Here is a 22,571-nt window from a genome sequence, read left to right as displayed (position 1 = left end):
ATAAGAGAATTACTAATGTGGGAATGATAAAACATGGGTACTGAACAAGTGAGTGAGGGTTAAGAAATAAAAGCTGCATCAAAAAGGTGGGCTTTTAGCCTAAATTTGAAGACGGCCAGAGATGGAGCTTGACGTACTGGCTCAGGAAGTCTATTCCAGGCATATGGTGCAGCAAGGTAAAAGGAACGGAGTCTGGAGTTAGCAGTGGAGGAGAAGGGTGCAGATAAGAGAGATTTAGCAAGTGAACGGAAATCCCGGGGAGGAGTGTAGGGAGAGTTAAAAGTGGAGAGGTACTGAGGAGCTGCAGAGTGAATGCACTTGTAAGTCAATAAGAGGAATTTGAACTGTATGCGGAAATGGATAGGGAGCCAACGAAGTGACTTGAGGAGAGGGTTAATATGAGCATAGCGACAGTGGCAGAATGTAAGTCATGCAGCAGAATTTTGAACAGATTGAAGGTGAGAAAGATGGCTTAGTGTTCCTATAACATGAGTGTCTAATTTTCATAATGCACAACTCCAAAGGGGAATGGCCATGGGAGGGGGCATGGGCAGGTCAGGGGCATTCCCAGAATTTAGGCGCCATGTTATAGAATAACTGCATTTGCCTGCCTAATTGTCATAAGTTGGTTGTGAGCATTTATACCAGCTCTTGGCAGGCCTAAACACTAGCAACCAAAGTTTGGCTTGAAATGCGTACTAAGCTAGTATTCTAAAAAAGGCACTCAGAGTGGAGTGCCCTTCAGAGAATACTAGCTTAGCATGGATCATCCCGGCACCTAACTTTGGAGGTCATTTACTAAATTCTGCCCTATATTGTCTTCTTCAGGTGATAGTGCTGAATTGCTTTATATAAGGCAACTCTCTATTTGGGGGTTGTTACTTCTGCACAGTTATGTCACCCTCAGCTTGTACAAAATACAGCGTTACTGTCGAGGTCAGTGCCAGTGCTACAGTCCAAACACTGTCCAGTGTACTGACCAGTATGACCTCACAGTCAGTTAAACCTCCTCTTCCTCTCCGAGTAGAAAACGTTACCACTAGACTCTCAATTCTTAGGCAAATCTTCTTTATTGCAATTCTCCCAATACACAAAGAGAATCCAATCTACAATTCAGCTGCTTTTTAAGAACTGTGCCTATTTCAATATGGAGTCAGAACCCATCCACCTCAGAGGTAAGAGAGGGCCAGATCTCAGCGCTGCTGAGAGGCAAATCTACAAACTCAACCAGGGAGAAACAAAATGCCTTTTACAGCAACCTAAGGGAGCAGCCTCTAAGAGACTTGAGAAGGGACTTGCTCTAAGGAAAGAACCTAAAGGAGAGAGAGCTCTGTGAGAGAGTATCTCAAGGGGAGAGAGAGAGAGAGGAGGTAAAAAAAAAACCTGATGGAACCACAGTGGAACCACAAAAGATCAACTCTTAGAAAAGCTGCTAGCACATGGCATGCAAGGCCACACAGACTGAGCCTCTCACATGCCCAGCCTGCTGTGTAAAGAAAGAGGGCTGGCCTTAGAGCAGTGGCGTAGCTACGTGGGGGCCACGGGGACCTGGGCCCCCAAAAAATTTGCTCTGGGCCTCTGGTTTGGCTTGGTGGGGGTTGCCAACCCCCGCTACCTGAAGCCTTCGTCCAGCGCTGGTCTCCGGCGCCGTGGCATTGCCTGCCCTACTCTCTCTCTTCCCTTCACATCTGACATGCTCCTTTTAGTGAAATCGAGCAGGGCTATTAATACGGCAGCACTGGAGACCTGCACTGGACAAAGGCTTCAGCTTGTGGGGGTTGGGGACCCCTCCCAGCAAAGGTACTTACAGTGGCGGTGCTTTAGCTGGTGGGGGTTGGGGGCCAGCCAAGATTACAGCAGCGGCTGTGGGTGGGGAGCAGCAGGGCAACAAGGCAGCAGAGGAGGGCAGCGGCAGGGCAGCAGACCAAAATGGCCCCTTCCCACCTCGAGGTCTGGCTATGCCCCTGACTCAGAGCTAACAACCAATAGAAACAAGCTCACAAGGAGCTAATCACAGGTCACTGCAACTGTAGATGGGGGGGGGGGGGGGGGGGGAGGGGAAGCCCAGTAAATAGTGCTGTCTATACAAATATTCTTATTAAATATATACAATAATGCCCTCAGGGCAGCACATACAGTCATGAAATTGTTATACTTAATGCTAAGAATACATAAACTCCTTTATTGATTCTTATCAATGGCTATTCTGAAGAAAAAAGATATCATTAAAATATTGCAAATTTCTCTAAAAAGTGCATTTGCCCAGTCATTGTAGCTATTTGGCCTAGTTTTTTTGATCAGTTACAGTGGGGGAATAGTATTGATCCCTTGCTGATTTTGTAAGTTTGCCCACTGACAAAGACATGAGCAGCCCATAATTGAAGGGTAGGGTATTGGTAACAGTGAGAGATAGCACATCACAAATTAAATTCCGGAAAATCACATTGTGGAAAGTATATGAATTTATTTGCATTCTGCAGAGGGAATAAGTATTTAATCCCTCTGGCAAACAAGACCTAATACTTGGTGGCAAAACCCTTGTTGGCAAGCACAGCGGTCAGACGTCTTCTGTAGTTGATGATGAGGTTTTGCACACATGTCAGGAGGAATTTTGGTCCACTCCTCTTTGCAGATTCATCCTCTAAATCATTAAGAGTTCTGGGCTGTCGCTTGGCAACTCGCAGCTTCAGCTCCCTCCATAAGTTTTCAATGGGATTAAGGTCTGGTGACTGGCTAGGCCACTCCATGACCCTAATGTGGCTTCTTCCTGAGCCACTCCTTTGTTGCCTTGGCTGTATGTTTTGGGTCATTGTCGTGCTGGAAGACCCAGCCACGACCCATTTTTAAGGCCCTGGCGGAGGGAAGGAGGTTGTCACTCAAGAATTGTACGGTACATGGCCCCATCCATTCTCCCATTGATGCGGTGAAGTAGTCCTGTGCCCTTAGCAGAGAAACACCCCCAAAACATAACATTTCCACCTCCATGCTTGACAGTGGGGACGGTGTTCTTTGGGTCATAGGCAGCATTTCTCTTCCTCCAAACACGGCGAGTTGAGTTCATGCCAAAGAGCTCAATTTTTGTCTCATCTGACCACAGCACCTTCTCCCAATCACTCTCGGCATCATCCAGGTGTTCACTGGCAAACTTTCAGACGGGCCGTCACATGTGCCTTCCGGAGCAGGGGGACCTTGCGGGCACTGCAGGATTGCAATCCGTTATGTCGTAATGTGTTACCCAATGGTTTTCGTGGTGACAGTGGTCCCAGCTGCCTTGAGATCATTGACAAGTTCCCCCCTTGTAGTTGTAGGCTGAATTTCTAACCTTCCTCATGATCAAGGATACCCACGAGGTGAGATTTTGCGTGGAGCCCCAGATCTTTGTCGATTGACAGTCATTTTGTACTTCTTCCACTTTCTTACTATGGCACCAAAGTGTCTCCTCTCGCCCAGCGTCTTACTGATGGTTTTGTAGCCCATTCCAGCCTTGTGCAGGTGTATGATCTTGTCCCTGACATCCTTAGACAGCTCCTTGCTCTTGGCCATTTGTAGAGGTTAGAGTCTGACTGATTCATGAGTCTGTGGACAGGTGTCTTTCATACAGGTGACCATTGCCGACAGCTGTCTGTCATGCAGGTAACGAGTTTGATTTGGAGCATCTACCTGCGTCTGTAGGGGCCAGATCTCTTACTGGTTGGTGGGGGATCAAATACTATTTCCCTCTGCAGAATGCAAATAAATTCATATACTTTCCACAATGTGATTTTCCGGATTTAATTTGTGATGTGCATCTCTCACTGTTACCAATAACCTACCCTTCAATTATGGGCTGCTCAGGTCTTTGTCAGTGGGCAACTTACAAAATCAGCAAGGGATCAAATACTTATTTCCCCACTGGATGTTCTCATATAACTTTATGGTCCTTGCCAAGCAAGTCTCCTGGTTCTCCCACTCTGTCCTCCATTCATCTAGAAAGTACTCATCGTATAACATTTTCATATCAGACACCGATGCTGTGGAATTCCCTCTTGTTAATTTGAGGATAGGAAAGATATATTGCTGCTTTAAGAAATTATTGAAAACATGACACTTTTTCTAAGGCTTTTTGGGTCTCGATGTTCTTGTAATGGATTGCCTAGAGTTTGAACTGATTAGAGGGTAGATTCTGGCCCGGGCAACCAGGGATTTTTTTTTTTGTGTGTGGTTGACTGTTTGATTTTCCATATTGGTAAACGGTGTATTGTAACCTTCCCTGCTGGGGTTTATGTCCTATTGGCAGTCTGTTTTATTTACCCTTGTCTGATTTTATTGTATTTTTGCTAGTATTTTATCTCCCTACCCCTTCAATTTTATTGCATTGTGAATTGCTTTGATGCTATTGTGAAAGGTGGTATATCAAATATATTCAACCATAAACCATATTAATTGCCATATGCCCAAACACAGCATTAGCCATTTTGTACTATGTGAGTGAACAAGAAGTTTTCCTATAGAAACTTGTTGCACTGTAACTTCCTGTTACTGTGAACTATTCGGAAGACCTGACCCCTTCCAGTGTGTTCATCTATAATAAATCTGTTTAGAGCAATGGTTCTCAACCCGATGCATAGCCAGACCTTGAGGTGGGAGAAGGTCAGAGGACCAAGGTGGGGGGGGGCACATTTTGGTCGCTACTAGTGGCGCAGTGGTGGTCTCCGGTGCCACTGCATTGTCTGCCCTGCTCTCTCTTCCCCTCACGTCCAGCACGCTCCTTTTAGTGAAACTGAGGATGCTCAATTTCACTAAAAGGAGCATGCCGACGTGAGGGGAAGAGAAGAGCAGGGCAGGCAATGCAGCGGTGCCATCGCACAGCTGGCGTGGGTTGGGGACCCCCGCCAGCCAACCAAGGGCCCAGAGCAAATTTGGGGGCCCAGGCCCCCATGGCCCCACTAAGCTATGCCACTGTTCTCAACCGGTGTGTCAGGACATACTTATGTATCACCAAGAGCTAAGAGGTGTGCCACTAACATGTGACAGACAACAAGCCATTGCTTTCCTTAATAAACAGAGCAGGGAATCGAGTATTTTAAACCCATATAACTGGTCCTTTCTGCTTCACCATTACCCATAACACTCACTGCTGCCACCAGCCCTAACTGTGAATGTTGCAAGTCTGCTGTTACCCACTCAGCAGTCACCACTTTGCATCATTTTCAGCAATAATGATTGATATAAGGGATTTATTTTTATTCAGCCATGAACTGTAGTGTTTAGTGTGTCACGAATATAAATATTGTCTGTCAGGTATGTCACAATGGAAGAAAGGCTGAGAATTGCTGGTTTAGAAAGATTTATTTTATTTTTGTTACATTTGCACCCTGCGCTCTCCCACTCATGGCAGGCTCAATGCGGCTTACGTATTGTATACAGGTACTTATTTCTACCTAGGGCAATGGAGGGTTAAGTGACTTGCCCAGAGTCACAAGGAGCTGCCTGTGCCTGAAGTGGGAATTGAGCTCAGTTCCCCAGGACCAAAGTCCACCACCCTAACCACTAGGCTATTTCTCAAGTAAGGATTTTCCAAAGGATTGATTGAATTGATTGATTGATTTTATAGCACTTATATCCCACAATTTCCCAAATATAGTTGCCTTTTCCATAGATTTTCAAATTATACTGATAACATGGAGATGAATACAACCAGCTGCTAAATTAAAATGCATAGGGGCCCTGTGAGGGGGTTTTATAGTAACACGCCCTCACCCTAGAAAATGTCCCTCTGATAGCCTGGGCCCCTTAAGAGCACTGGTCCCTCCCAGGAGGAAGTGAGCCAGGAGGAGCGAAGCCCATACCAGGGAGTATAAAAAACAGGACCTGGCTGGGGTAAGTCAACCTTGTGCTTGTTGTTAAGACTCACAAACATCTGAGGAAAACAAGAACTATAGACTGTGTTTGGGTGTGCAACCCTGACAGTCACAACTTGTGAAGGCCTACCACTAGAGGCCTGCTTAATCACTGTGTTTTCCTAAACCGCAAAGGTTTACTCACACAATGTCTGGGCTCTGTGAAGGAACGGCCCAGGGTGGTCTTTAAATAAATACTTATTTGGGTTCATCCCTTTTGTCCGCTGCATTATTTCTCCGGGCCTACTACTCAAACCTTTGCTCGGGGACACAGAGGCACTTTTACTAAAGCTTAGCATGCGCTAATGGACATTAGTATACACCTAAGTGCTAAGAAACCCATTATATACTATGGTCTTCTTAGAATTTATCGCAGGATAACAGAATTAGCGCCTGCAAAGCTGCAGTAAAAGGGGCCCCACACAGTTATCTAGATAGCAACTGAATATTGCTGTTATCTATGTGCAGGGTATCTATTCAGGGGTGCTTATTTTTAGTCACCAAGAACATACGTATATGAAGCTACTTTTCTTTATAGAATAAGCTTCATGTAAGTATCCTGGTGTAATAGGTCAAATGTGTCTATATTTTAGGCAACAGTGACTTACACCAGCCATACAGCTAGTGTACATGCCTCATGCCTGGATTGTTAAAGAACACATGAACATTATAAGATTTTATAAGCTACACGTGCAAGTATGTGTCCCTGCCATGCTCCACCTAAACTCTGCCCATGTGACCACCCAACCACAGGGTACACGACATCATATCTAGGCACATGCTTACAGAATATTGCTTAGCTAGAAAATGCTAATTTACACACATATGTGTTCAAATGTGCATGCAAATGACTAGAATACTGGCATTTATGCGCCTTCGATAATGGCTAGCGGACAGCGGTGAATATATACATTCAGTGCTACTGACCATACACGTTGAAACCCTCTGCTCAGTGACAGTGTGCGGCAGCGGCTAAGAAAGCAAATAGAATGTTACTGTAGTATTTTTAGGAAAAGAATGGAAAACAACAATGAGGATGTTTTAATACCTTTTTATCACCCCATGGTGCAATCGCACCTCGAATATTGTGTGCAATTCTGGTCACTACATCTCAAAAAGATAGAGTGGAATTAGAAAAGGTATAGATAAGGGCGACGAAAATGATAAAGGGAATGGGACAACTTCCCTATGAGGAAGGCTAAAGCGGCTAGGGCTCTTCAGCTTGGAGAAAAGACAGTTGAGGGGAGATATGATAGAGGTCTATAAAAATAATGAGTGGAGTGGAATGGGTAGTCGTAAATCGATTGTTTACTTTTTCCAAAAATACTAGGACTAGGGGGCATGCAATGAAGCTACAAAGTAGTACATTTTAAATAATTCAGAGAAAATGTTTCTTAACTCAACGTGTAATTAAACTCTGGAATTGTTGCCAAAGTAGTAAAATCAGTTACCTTAGCAGGGTTTAAAAAAGGTTTGGAGGCTTCCTAAAGGAAAAGTCAGTAGACCATTATTAAAATGGACTTGGGAAAATCCAGTGCTTATTCTAGGATAAGCAGCATAAAATGTATTGTACTTTTTTCGGAGGATTTTGCCAGGTACTTGTGACCTGGATTGACCACTATTAGAAACAGGATGCTAGGCATGATGGACCTTCAGTCTGTCCCAGTATGGCAATACTTATATATTATGTACTTATGTACCATACATGAAGCAGTGATGAATATAAGTATTTTGGTAAACATCATGTTCAGCATTAGAAAAAATACACTGACCATGACCCCAGAGGGTTTTTTTCCTAAGAGGAAGATAAAGAATTTGTACAGTCAGGAGATGTAAATAGGGGATCTATGTTATATGAGGTTTGCCTGTCTGTTTAAATATAAAACTGTGCATATTTTAATTTAGAGAGTGCCCCCCCCCCCCCCAGATTACCTGTGGGCACCATAATATGGCCAAGCCTGGGCACCTCAATATATAAGGGGTTAATTTATAAACAAAAAAAGGAAAAGAGAAGGAGGGGAGTGACGGCTTGGAGTAGTTCGTGAGATTAAGGAAAGTAGGGGTTAATTTAGGGGAATTGCAGGTTGCTGGTAGTGGAGACCTAGTAGGGCGGAGAGATTGGTGACAGCGAGGAGAGAAGCTGATTGGAGCAATGAGTGGAAGTTTATTCCAATCAATGTTACAAAGGAAGTTAGCAGGCAGAGATAATTTTGGGCAGGAGGAATTCTTGTCTGGGAGCTTAGGGTGAGGAGGGCGTCCTTACTGGTTACTGTGGGGTGGGTACACTTAAGGCCTCTGGGACAGGCACCATACATTCAGTCCGGGGCCCCCAGGCTCATCATGAGGTGTTTGATTATAGAGCACAGGGGAGATAGTGTGCAGCAGACGGCAGGGACCGGGACCAGGAGACAATTTTTATGTCCACAGTACAGGTTGAAGGGCTCCATTTACAGAGCATGTAAGTTCTGGGGCATTCCTCTGGTTTAGTTGGAGAATTAGTATGCGCTTGTGAGAGTTTCTGCAGCATTGTGTACTGCTCGGCAGTCCTGAAGGGTGTGTGAGTACCCAGCTGCTGACGATGTGAATTTCCAGTCAGGTCTGCAATTATCTTGGCAGGTTTGTGTGGAAAGTGTTGTAGAGGTGTGGTGGGGGGAGGACTGTGACTGGCTGTTTTGGGGATAGGAAGAGATGTGGGTTGCTCAGAGGGTTAGGGCTGGTGATAAGTTTTTGGGAATGTTTGCTACAAGGAGAAAAGAGGAGGGAGGAGGAGCACGGGCAGGGTACTGGGTGCGGAAAGTGGGTGTGCATTTTGGTGGATCAGGAGCCATCCTATAGCACATCACAAGGGTTAGTGGGCCTGAGACACATAGACGAGGGCAGGCGTTAGGAGCACAGTTTATGGTTTCAGGTGTGGGTAGTGCAGGTGTGTCCAAGCGGACTCACTGAGATTGCAGTTCCTCTCACTTCTGGAGAGGAGGAGTCAACTGATTTGGTGATGGTGAGTCAGAGTTAGTTAGTTACCTCTTTTATATTCTGCTATTTTGCCACTAAAGATTCAAAGCGGATTACAAATGTGTATGTTTAATACTTGACAACCACCAATTCTGTAACAAGTCTTAGTGGTTTACAACTGATAAAATCAAAATCTTTAGAAAAGAATGTCATAACTGATAGGACTGGGGGAAAGCATACACACAGCATTCAAACCAAAAGAGTACAGCAGGTTCCTATTTTCACTTCTGACTATGTTGCAGAACCACTGGATCCATCTGCAAACCAAGTCAATTGAATACCAAATTCCAATTCAAAAAAATGTGCTTCAAGAAGATCCTTAAAATCTGGGAAATTACAACTCCATTCGCAGATAAGAAGGCAAGTTGTTCCAAAGATAGGGTGCAAGAAAGAAATAAGCATGAATGACAAGTAGACTCATAGCTTTGAAGTAAGTATGCATAGGAAATCAAATATGTTAGCGTTTTAACTTTAAAAAAGGAGACTATGATAAAATGAGAAGAATGGGTGAAAAAAAAACTTAGAGGAGTGACTGTGAGGGTCAAAAATTTACATCAGGTGTGGATGCTGTTCAAAAACACCATCCTGGAAGCCCAGGCCAAACACTATTCCACGTATTAAAAAAGGAGGATGGAAGAGCAAATGACAGCCAACGTGGTTAAAAAGTGAGGTGAAGGAAGCTATTAGAGCTAAAAAAAAAATTCTTCAGAAAATGGAAAAGGAACCGACTGAAAATAATAAGAAACAGCATAAGGAATGTCAAGGTCAATGTAAAGCGCTGATAAGGAAGACTAAGAGGTACTTCGAAAAAAAGATTGCATTGGAAGCAAAACACATAGAGGGGCATAATTGAACGAAAAACGTCTATCTCCATGGGCGTTTATCTCCGAGAACGGGTCCGTGAAGGGGTGGACCGAACCGTATTTTCGAAAAAAAATAGACGTCCATGTTTTATTCGACAATTGTGAGCTGGGCGTTTTTGTTTTTCAGTGATAATGGAAAATGAAAGCGCCCAGCTCAAAAACGAATAAATCCAAGGCATTTGTTCATAGGAGGGGCCAGGATTCGTAGTGCACTGGTCCCCCTAACATGCCAGGACACCAACCGGGCACCCTAGGGGGCACTTTTAGAAAAACAAAAAAAAAAGGTAAAAGAGCTCCCAGGTGCATAGCACCCTTCCCTTGTGTGTTGAGCCCCCCAAATCCCCCTCAAAACCCACTGCCCACAAGTCTACACCATTACTATAGCCCTAAGGGGTGAGGGGGGCACCTACATGTGGGTACAGTGGGTTTGGGGGGGTTGGACGACTAAGCATTAAGCACCACAATTGTAACAGGTGGGGGGGATGGGCCTGGGTCCACCTGCCTGAAGTCCACTGCACCCCCTAACAAACTGCTCCAGGGACCTGCATACTGCTGCCAGGGAGGTGGGTATGACATTTGAGGGTGAAAATAAAAAGTTGTGAAACATCATTTTTTTGTGGTGGGAGGGGGTTAGTGACCACTGGGGGAGTCAGGGGAGGTCATCCCCGATTCCCTCTGGTGGTAATCTGGTCATTTAGGGCACTTTTTGGGGCCTTATTCGTGAAAAAACAGGGTCCAGGAAAAGTGCCCTAAATTCTAGCTACAAACGCATACTTTTTTTCCATTATCCGCGAAAGGCGCCCATCTCTCCTCAGCCGATAACCACGCCCCAGTTCCATCTTCGCCATGCCTCCGACACGCCCCCGTCAACTCTGTACGCTTCCGCGATGGAGTGCAGTTGAAAACGTCCAAAATCGGCTTTCCATGTATACCGATTTATTCGTTTTTGTGAGATAAACGTCTATCCTCCCGATTTGGGTCGAAATCTAGGCGTTTTTCTCTTTCAATTATAAGGTGGATAGTAAATTTTTTTAAGGTATATTAAAAACAGGAAGCCGGCAAAAGAATCAGTTGGAGCGCTAGATGACTGAGGTGTAAAACGGGCAATCAGGGAAGACAAAGCCGTAGCAGAGAGATTAAATTAATTCTTTGCTTCAGTCTTCACTGAGGATTTAGTGAAGGGAAATTTTGCCTCACCAATCTACTACATTTCTTGAAGGGGTGAACAAACATGTGGATAAAGGTGAGCCGGTTGATATTGTGTATCTGGATTTTCAGAAGGCGTTTGACAAAGTACCTCATGAAAGACTCCAGAGGAAATTGGAGAGTCATGGGATAGGAGGTAGTGTTCTATTGTGGATTAAAAACTGGTTAAAAGATAGAAAACAGAGAGTAGGGTTAAATGGTCAGTATTCTCAATGGAGAAGGGTAGTTAGTGGGATTCCCCAGGGCCCTGTGCTGGGACCACTGCTTTTTAACATATTTATAAATGACCTAGAGGTGGGAGTAACTAGTGAGGTAATTAAATTTGCTGATGACACAAAGTTATTCAAGTCGTTAAATAGCGGGAAGATTATGAAAAATTACAAGAGGACCTTACGAGACTGGGAAACTGGGCGTCTAAATGGCAGATGACGTTTAATGTGAGCAAGTGCAAAGTGATGCATGTGGGAAAGAGGAACCCGAATTATAGCTATGTCATGCAAGGTTCCACGTTAGGAGTCACAGACCAAGAAAGGGATCTAGGTGTCGTCGTTGATACTTTGAAATGCTCTGCTCAGTGTGCTGCTGCTGCGGCTAAGAAAGCAAATAAAATGTTAGGCATTATTAGGAAAGGAATGGGAAACAAAAATGAGGATGTTATAATGCCTTTGTATCTCTCCATGGTGTGACTGCACCTCGAATAGCATGTTCAGTTCTGGTCGCCACATCTCAAAAAAGATATAGTGGAATTAGAAAAGGTGCAAAGAAGGGCGACAAAAATGATAAAGGGGATGGGACGACTTTCCAATGAGGAAAGGCTAAAGCAGCTAGGGCTCTTCAGCTTGGAGAAAAGGCGGCTGAGGGGAGATATGATAGAGGTCTATAAATTAATGAGTGGAGTTGAATGGGTAGATGTGAAGCGTCTGTTCATGCTTTCCAAAAATACTAGGACTAGGGGGCATGTGATGAAGCTACAATGTAGTAAATTTAAAACGAATCGGAGAAAATGTTTCTTCACTCAACGTGTAATTAAACTCTGAAATTCGTTGCCAGAGAATGTGGTAAAGGCGGTTAGCTTAGCGGAGTTTTAAAAAGGTTTGGATGGCTTCCTAAAGGAAAAGTCCATAGACCATTATTAAATGGACTTGGGGAAATTCCACTATTTCTGGGATAAGCAGTATAAAATATTTTGTACTTTTTTGGGATCTTGCCAGGTATTTGTGACCTGGACTGGCCACTGTTGGAAACAGGATGCTGGGCTTGATGGACCTTTGGTCTTTTCCAGTATGGCAATACTTATGTAAGTTTGGGTGATAGAAGAACCAGATGATGGGAGTCCAAAGACTGTAGCCTACATGCAGGAGTGTAGGGAATTGTGACATGGAGCTGTGGGGTGGACTGGGTAAACCAGGAGGATATCATCTGCATAACTGAAGAATTTAATATTTGAGTTTTGAATAAGCATGGCCAAAGGGCTAAGAAAGCTGTTAAACAGCAGTGAGATAAGGGCTCAGGCAGTAAATAGCCACACACCACTTTTAATTTTAGCAATGGCTATTTACTGCCCCAATAGAAACAACCCTTTTTTCCCACATGTCTAGACTACCGCAGGCCACTTTTTACCGCAACTTAGTAAAAGGACCCCATAATGTGGGCATGCCATACTCTCTGCTTGGCATGCCTGGCTCCTTACTCCACCACCTCATAACCCATAAGACAGCAACCACAATAGTCAGTGAATATAAAAATGCCACAGCAGCTTTATTTTACTATGCAGAGACCGGGCTTACACAGTCTCCTTCAGATCTCTTTGGTAGTAATGGAACCGTGCTTCATTTGCATAATGCATAGGTGACCTGTACACTCTTTATGTTTGTCCTTCATTAGATTGCTAATCAAATCAAACAGTCCTTTCAGCTTTTCCAGCTTGTTGCATTTTTTTTTACAGCACCTAGAATGGCTCTGGATTCCTAAGATATCTTCTATTCACATTTGGATCCTAATCAGTAGAATGTTTCTGGTATGCAAGATGGATGACCTCAGAGCAATGAACACAGCGATCTGCTTATTGGGAAGTGACACTGCTCATTTGAACTGATACATGGAGCACGGGCTTGTTAACCTGTTCCATGCTGAATTGGTGCAACCCATACCTCCCCCTGCTCTTGTTCTACATTTCCTGGGACTCCCTGCTGATACCCCACTGATACCCTTTTTTTCTGCTTTGGATCTTGTGCCGTCTTCTGTCTGCATCCACTCCGCCTGCCCCCTAGGTAGCTGGACATCATGCCCCTACATCAACAGGGAAAAGAGAAATAACAAACTGGAGTTAATAGTATTCTATAATTCATTTTTCCCATACATACAGACACAGTGCATCAGAGCTTCAAAGGCATTTCCTGCATTCTGTCACAAGTCTAGTCTTTAAACCCTAAGCTACAACGTGTGTTTGCTGTGTGTGTGTATATGTGTAAAATTAACCATTGTAAAATGATTTATGGCATATGGCAAAAAAAATACATCAGGTTCTTGTGGAGTATGGTATTAATTTCACAAGTGGGGAAAGATTGTAACTCATGACAAAAGAGATCTTTCCTCTTTAGTAACATAAATGTCATAGCTCACCATAATCTATCATCTCTTGGTGTACAGTAGGCTACGTCTGATGAAATACCATGCAGACTATAATGATAAGGCCAAATGCTGTAAAGATGATTAGAAGAGGAGTTAGAGTGTAGAATGACATTATAAAAAGAGAGTGACATAATCCCTCCAGACTTAATACATCTTGACAGTGACTGCCGAAACAACATGTAGGAATATTCATCCGATTCAGGACCCTGTTAGACTCTGGTATTTACGGGCAGCTTGTTTCAATGAAACCAACAGCTAGTCTAAATATTAGAGGATAGTCCCTTTGAAAACTCGTTGCCTGATTATATATGCAAATCCTTCATGATTCCCTGCAATGTATTATTAATTAAATAGTAACTATTGCTTGTTTTGGTTATGCCTCTAAAATATGCATAAGTATATAGATTATATTTTAGAAAAGGAAGAGGCCAATCCGATTAGGGAGGCCGGCCACAACTGGGCTGTAGGCCAGCGGGAAGGAAAGGGTTAAGGAAGCAGGGAATGGGGGGGAGGGGCAGAGAAGGCATAAAAGGGAGCCAACGGGGAAGGAAAGGCTATCGGGACCGGGCAGCGGCAAGCCTGAATACAGCTTACATACTGATTTATATTGTGGTTCCAGCTTCACTACTGGTTTGGATTAGGCGGTCCCAGCTTCAGTGCTGGTTTGTGTTAGGTGGTTTCAGCTGGAATTAGATTGTAAGCTCTGTCGAGCAGGGACTGTCTCTTCATGTTCAAGTGTACAGCGTTGCGTGCGTCTAGTAGCGCTATACAAATGATAAGTAGTAGTAGTAAGGCTGAAGCGCATTAGACAAACCCAGCTTGAATTCAGGTTCTTATTGTAAATGGTCCCTGTTCATAGGTTGGCTTACTTTAGGAGGTCCCCAGTGAGATGCTGGCTCCGTTTATAGGTGGTCACAACGTGGATAATGGGCCCTTGTCCCTGCTAAGATGCTCATTCATATTTATTGGTAATAATCAGATACAGGTTATCATTAAATTGTCCCAACTCAGGGGTGGAGCTATCAACAGGATCTACTTTTATTTTACCACTAACTTGGTCTTTTTTAACACGGATTCCATTTTATGCAATGAGACCTAGTTACTGATAGCCTCAGTTAATGGTAAATAACTAAGTGAGTTTCCCCACCTCCCTCCAGTTTCTTGTTTGATTTCTGAGTCAGATGTGGCCCATCCCACAGTGAATTTTTTTTTTGTTCCAGCTCTGATACATCTGGCCTGTCTTGGTTCAAATTTTCAAAGCAGACTATTTGGATGTTAATAAGTCAGCTCAGATTACTGATATATTTTAATTTGCTAGGTAAGGGTTAGCAACATCATGAGTTCTGATGATGTAAGGAGCTTTCTCACCTGACCTATGATTTTTAATTAGTACCGTGTGACATTAGTTAGGTATCTAGTGAGTATCAAGCTATGCATAGTCCGGTTGAATGAGTTAGTTTGTTACTGGGCATTAGTACTACCTTGGATTTTGGCAAGATGAGTCAACCAACCTTGAATTATGGTTTAAGTTACATCAAGATACAATTTGGCCATGTGTTCCAAACATTTACTCTCTTCTCTTTCTCAGAGGTTCCTTCATTTAAATCCAAAGAAATTATTTCATGCCTATTCTACTTTCTTTATAGATCATCTATAGTGAAAATAAAAAAAATAAAAGCAAACTAAAATGTCACTGTTATACTTGTCCTTCCTGGCACTTCAGCCATAGACACCATGGGGGTAATTCTATAAGTGGCCACATCTAAGTGACCCAAGACGATATGGTAAGAGCCTATTCTATAATGGACTAGGTGCCTATGTCCCAGTATGGAATGCTAGAGTAAACCAATATCAGTTTGCCTAACATTTAGGCACCTGCAGTTATATCAGCACTAGAGCTGGAGTAAGAGTGAGCAGGCATGTGTGTTACTTACAATACAGTATTCTGTGTTATGAGTATCCTATATCTGCACCCTTTTCCTCCACCGCTAACTGCAGACTCCGTTCCTTTTATCTTGCTGCACCGTATGCCTGGAATAGACTTCCTGAGCCGGTACGTCAAGCTCCATCTCTGGCCATCTTCAAATCTATACTAAAAACTCACCTTTTTGATGCTGCTTTTAACTCCTAACCCTTATTCACTTGTTCAGAACCCTTATTTTATCATCCTCACTTTAATATTCCCTTATCTCTTGTTTGTCCTGTTTGTCTGTCCTAATTAGATTGTAAGCTCTGTCGAGCAGGGACTGTGTCTTCATGTTCAAGTGTACAGTGCTGCTTACGTCTAGTAGCACTATAGAAATGATAAGTAGTAGTAGTAGTAGAAGTGGGAGCTCCATCTATGTCAACCCATACTCCACCCCTGTGTATGTACCATGTAAGTTAAAGCAGGACTCATGTGGCTGCAGAGAATACCTTCTTCTGCTTTAGATTTAGCCTGGCCTCAGAATGACATCCTATAGTATATCTCCTATCAAACTGAGCTCTCTTTTTCATCAAGCACTGCCATTTCCTCCCTTCCCCCTCCCCACAGACAGTTTGAACTTCGTGGGTGTGGCTTGGATCTCTTTCAGGGAGAGAAAACTAACAACTTATAGCAGCAGCTTCAGAGAGCATTTTCCATCTCACAGATAGGCTGCAGAGAATACCTTCTCCTGCTTAGACTTAGTCCCCGCCCACCCTAGAGTGACATGTCTTATATAACCTCCCTATCAACCCACTCATTACTTTTACCTCACCCATTTCTATTCTTCTATCACCTTCTCCCACTACTCCAACCAGAGTTACACCTAATCACACTGACCACCCTTCAACATCTTCAGTCCTTCTGTGACTGTTCGCTTGGGCTTGACTGCTTAAATATTTTAAATTTAAATGCTTTACTTTTTGTCTATTAGATTGTAAGCTCTTTGAGCAGGGACTGTCTTTCCTCTGTGTTTGTACAGCGCTGCGTACACTTTGTAGCGCTCTAGAAATGTTAAATAGTAGTAGTAGTAGTATATGTGTACATATGCACATTCCTCCTAATTCTATAAAAGTTGCCAAAAACTGTGCACGCAAATTTGGGCATACGCCCAGTTTACACACATGATTTGATTAAATAGCAAGGCAATTAGTGCCAATAATTACCTTTTTTACAAGTAATTATTTGCACTAATTGGAATCAATTAAGATGTACGTGTATAAATTTAGGCACGTGCTCAAAAAGGGGGCACAGAAATGGGAGGGTAATGGGCGGTTCAGAACTGATCATGGGTGTATCTTGGAGTTATATGTGCAATTATAGAATAAGGAGGTTTCACACATAAATTTAAGCGGGGGCATTTGCACCACATTTTCATTGGTGCAAATGGGTGCGCCTAAATTTACATGTGACTATTGGGACTTAAGTACTATTCTATACACTGTGCCTAACTTTAGGCATGGCTTATAGAATAGCTCATAAGCATTTTTTCAATGCTGATTTTTTAGGCCCGATATATAGAATTCACCCCGTTACATGCTTGTACCTTAAACATTTATACGCACAATAGGTGTGTAAATATTAACTCCCAGTTTAGAGAAGTGCACTTTGCATGACATAAAATGTAGGTTGCTATACTAAAGGAGTCAGCTAATATAGATGCACAAAAACGATATAAACTTAAAATGCATAGTTTCATTTAGCTGAAGCGAAACATGGAAGAGAAGAGAAGGGAAGGAAAGAGAAAGTAGATGGGTAGAAGAGGATGAAATAATTTTTGAAGTGGAAGAGAGGGTATTTATTTATCAAAAATGTATAACCCACTTAAGCCTAAGTGGCTCACATCAAAACATATATAATATAGTTATATACATATAGTTATATACATATATACACAAACCTAATCCACACCACTAACACTACCCTCACCTAATTCCCCCCCCCCCCCCCCCCCCCCCCCCACACACACATCTCTTCCTCCTGTCCTACACTATACAATTGTAATATCTCTGTGATACTTGGTACCATACATTGTAAGCTGCACCGAACCTGCTATCGAGCTGGAAAGAGCGGGGAATAAATGCTATAAATAAATAAATAAATAACATAAAACAATAATACACTTCATCCAACATCATTGGTGTGGATCATACATTTGGAGTAGCAATATATAGGTAGAATGATGTGTCAAATGTATGGCCATATGCTTTGTGAAGTACCAATGTTTTTTATACCAATTTTTCTCAGTCAATAGCATATTTTGATGGATGGTTCTCTCTTAAAATTCTTTCAATGGATTAAATAGAATTCTTTTGTTCACTCATTACTCCTGGTATGTAAATGCATAGATTTATAGTTATGCTGCATCAAGTGGGATATACATGAGAGGGACAATGAAGAAGTGGGCCTAAGTCATGACGGAAAAAATATAGGGGGTAGTTTTACAAGGCAATGTTCAATCATTGCAGCCTTGAACAGTGGGTTGAGGCAAAACAGAGCCGTAAATCTCGTCATGGCTGTTTAAACACTCCCATCAGGAACATGGATCTAGGGTCAAAGAATGATTTAGAGCCAGACAGATTAGATTCCGAATCAAATTCACAAAGATATGTGTAGAGATGGATCGATAGAAAGATAGATTGGCTCAGTTCCCTTGGCTTATGCAGTATTGTAAATATTAAGCTATCAACAGGCAGGTGCATCTTACTCATTGCTTTCAATGCTAATAGCTGTTGAGCTGATAGAAAATGATGAAAGCCTTTGGTTGTCTTACTTGTCCATGAGCTCAAACGCATTAATTGATTTTTCTACCCAGGGATAAAACTTTGTTCCCTTTAAACCAAAGCAGGTATCAGCTCCCTTTCTTCACTTCCTTGTTTGGTTTCATTGAACTATCATTTACTTATGTTAACACCACATGCAGCAGAGAGAATACTGTCAGTGCTAATAAAACACACAACAAAATGCACTCGAGGGCAAAAAAAATTAGTATTCTGCCAACCCTCAAAGCAACATGGAGCAATTTAAAAAAGGCCAAGCCTTCTATTAATTTGCAATTTATTGAAACGAGCATAAAATAGGGCAGTGTTCATGGTGACCCATGAGAGTCAAACCAGAGTGTGTTGTGCTTGCTCTTTGTCCATGATGGATGATTATACTGTCAGCTCTCTATAAAAATATATATAAATCAGAATACTGTAGCCTGCACAGATCTAATTAGAGAATATTAAACAGTGGCAACGTTATCACTCACAGTTCTAAAATCAACTCCATTGTAGAGTTCATATGCTACAAGTTACCTTAAATAACTGAGGGCTCCTTTTACAAAACCTCGATATTGATTCTGGCATGGCAAATGTGACGAAGCCCATAGGAATTGAATGGGCTTTGTTGCATTTGTCGTGTTGGAATCACTAGCGTGACTTTGTAAAAGGAGCCCTGAGTGAGTATTGTATCACCCAAGCCTTGAATTCCATTATCAAAAAACTTTCCAATGAATATTCAGCTGCAGTGCTGAGTGTTACTCAGATCCAGATATTCAGTGCCAGGTCATGTCTGGACTATGGCTTTGAACAGCTGGATCTGTGTGGCATCTGGAAGCTATGCAGATATGGTAGATAACATATACCTAACCAGGCAAAGTTAGGACTGTCCTTATCTGTGGTCCAACTTGCCCAGTTAGATATGCAAAAACTAGCATTGAATATCATCAGTGCCCGTATAACTCCTAGTTCTGCCCTAACTCCATCTCTGGATCAAAGCAGCAATGTTTTTAATGGGTTTCTAACTCATGCATTTGATGGGCCTTTTCATTTATTTAGTCATATTTTGAAATTTTCCTTTCAGAAGATTAAGCCAACTAAGGTGACATTTCTTGGGGGATATAAAAGCATTAATCTGGATAACAACACCTGTTATCCAGATAAATGCTGCTGACTGAGATATTCAGCAGCACTTTCCTGATGGTGCGTCTGAATGTTCTTATAGATTGTCTTGGCACTAATATATAAATCCATTTTCACAGTTGAGCCTATCACCAAACACACATTCCCAGCAATTGAAATCTTAGTATGCAAAGTCATGGATACCACAGTAAATGGTGAATTATGTGTCACACTAGTTTACCACCCCCCAGGAAACTGGACCAACACTAAAGACGAGTTCATGGATTTTATATCAAACATTTGCACAAACCGACAAGAGGTCCTACTACCAGAAGATACTAATCTGCACCGAGAAATATAGCACAACACCAAAACCAGAACTCTAATGGAGTTCCTAAACCAATGGAACTTTAAAACAGCACAAGCCACTTCATACCAAACAAAAGGACACCTACTAGACATACCAATCCACAGGTATGCTACACTGGCTGCCAATCAAGGCAAGACTATTCTTCAAAATTAGCACCCTCATTTAGAAAATACTATTTTGAATGTCTCCAGAATATATGCGAGATCTGATCGAATAATCCCCAAGAAATGCAAGCCCAGAAACCAGTGGCTACCTACTTCTCCACCTACCCATCTGCAGAAACATAAGTTACAAAACCATCTACATGGTCAGATTCAGCTATCTGTGCTCCAGATGGTGGAACTCAATACCCAAGGCCACAAGAAGCATATCAAATTATCTACAGGTCAGAGAAGAACTGAATACCTACCTTTTCCAAAAATTCTATAACTGAAGACATAAGCTGAAGATGGTCAACACCACTTTCTAACTGAAAACGTCAGCTAATTTTCTAACTGAAAAAACACAACTGTAACTTCATCTAACAGTAAATTGTAAGTCACTTGTTTTTGGGAAAATAGTGGGATACAAGAATGCATAAATAAAATGAACCTTGGAAATACCTACTATACCTGAATGTATCACCTTGAGCTACACTACTACTACTCATTTCCATAGCACTACTAGATGTACACAGTGCTGTATACATTATATACAAGTACTCTCTCTGTCCCTAGGGGGCTCACAATCTAAGTTTTTTGTACCTGAAGCAATGGAGGATTAAGTGACTTGCCCAAGATCACAAGGAGCTGCAGTGGGAGTTGAACCCAGGTTGCCAGGATCAAAGCCCATTGCACTAACCATCAGGCTACTCCTCCGCTACCCTGAGCAGCATCCAAATTAATAAAAACAATAGAAAAACAATCATAAGCACACTGATTTCTCTTTCTTTGCCATCCTACTATGTTGCTTATATCCTTCAGCTATTAGAGGTTATCTAAATACAGCATAAGGCCGTGTGGTGTAACTGGTAGGTTGCTTCTCCACTGTGCCTTTAACCTGAGTGGAGGAGTGGTCAAGTGGTCAGAGTACCGGTCTTGCAATCCAGAGGTGACCGGTTCAAATCCCACTGCTGCTCCTTGTGATCTTGGGCAAGTCACTTAACCCTCCATTGCCTCAGATATAAACTTAGATTGTGGGCCCTCCTGGGACAGAGAAATATCCAAGTACCTGAATGTAACTCACCTTGAGCTACTACTGAAAAAGGTGTGAGCAAAATATAAATAATAAATACCACACTGGGATTTCTGTCAGATAGCTAGCCTCTGGCCAATTCAACTGTCCCTTCACTTTCAGTTGTTAAAAGAATACACAAATGTAGCCAGGGGGTAAAAATGACTGGGGAACAAACCACCCTGGTTCAGTATAATTACAGATAATATTCCCACATATATCACCTGTTCTGATGGTATTCAACTGGTAGTGAATAGAAGTTCAAGAGTTCTTAGTTATTTTAGATTCTGCTTTGACAATGAATGCCCAGACATCTATACTAGAAGGCTTGTTTTAAAGTTGAAACAAATCCGATTAGGTCATTCTTATTTTATTCCTAATCATTTCAAAGTGCCGGTGCAATTATTAATTCTATCACAGTTGGACTATTGTAATTCTTATATATTGGTATTATTCAAAAGCAAATGCAGAGATTACAGTTGATTCGGAATACAGCAGTTACACCTTTTTTTTTCATAGAGTTAAATTTGATCATGTATCTCCATTGCTGATTGATTTACATTGGCTTCTGGTAAAAGCATGGATAATTTTTAAAATCTGTTGTCTTGTTCTTAAAATTTTAGAGGATCACTGTACTACTGATTTGACATTATTAATAACTCTTTTGGGTGACCTTAATTATCGACGAACTTGCACATATCTTATGTTCCAATTAATACTCGATATGGTGCTTGCTCACACTTCAATCATCAAAATATCATCAAGAAATAAGACAACTTCCCTCTACTATCTTACTGCAGTTCAGTACAGGAAGTTCTCAAAGATAGATGGTACTGCTCCTTAAGAAGCTGTTGGCGAAACGGGAGCTCGCTGTAGGGCGTACCTGGAGTCCTGTACGAGAAAGCAGCAGAAGATAAGTGTACTCTTTAAGTAATAATGAAGTAAAGCGATATTACAAAGGATTAAAAATTTTAAAAAAGTTATGCAGAGGTTTTTTGGCTAATGAGAATGCTCGTGGTAGGTGAAACTTTTGCACAGTAAAGTAATTAACGTGCCTCCAAACGAGTCAGTGAGCCTATAAACAAAAAAGATTGGCTCACTGAGCGTCTGAAGCCTTTTCCTCTGTAGTAAGATAGTAGATGGAAGTTGTCTTGCTTCTTGATGATATTTTGACATATCTTATGTTACAATTTCATTCTTTTAGAGGTGTTAAATTGGAAAGTTTTTATGAGAAGTCCTTTATATTTTAAAAAATGAAATTTTGGAATATGCTTCCAGTTGAAATTAGATTATGTTTCTTATATTCATTTCCATAAATTGTTGAAATCATATTTGTTCTCAAAGTGTTTTCTATAATATTACAGTAATTTTATTCTGAGTGTAATTATTATTTTTGTAGATCTGGACTGATGTCCTTTCCTTCTGCTGTGAACCCACTCTGAACCTAACTTTAGGGATAAAGGATTAGATTCTATATATGGTGCCTGAAAACTCCACACAGAAAACAAATACACCTAGACGTATTCTACAAAGTACACCTAAATCTAGGCA

Source organism: Microcaecilia unicolor, chromosome 9 (assembly GCF_901765095.1).
Source record: "Microcaecilia unicolor chromosome 9, aMicUni1.1, whole genome shotgun sequence".
Taxonomy (NCBI): Eukaryota; Metazoa; Chordata; class Amphibia; order Gymnophiona; family Siphonopidae; genus Microcaecilia; species Microcaecilia unicolor.
This window is presented reverse-complemented; position numbering follows the sequence as displayed.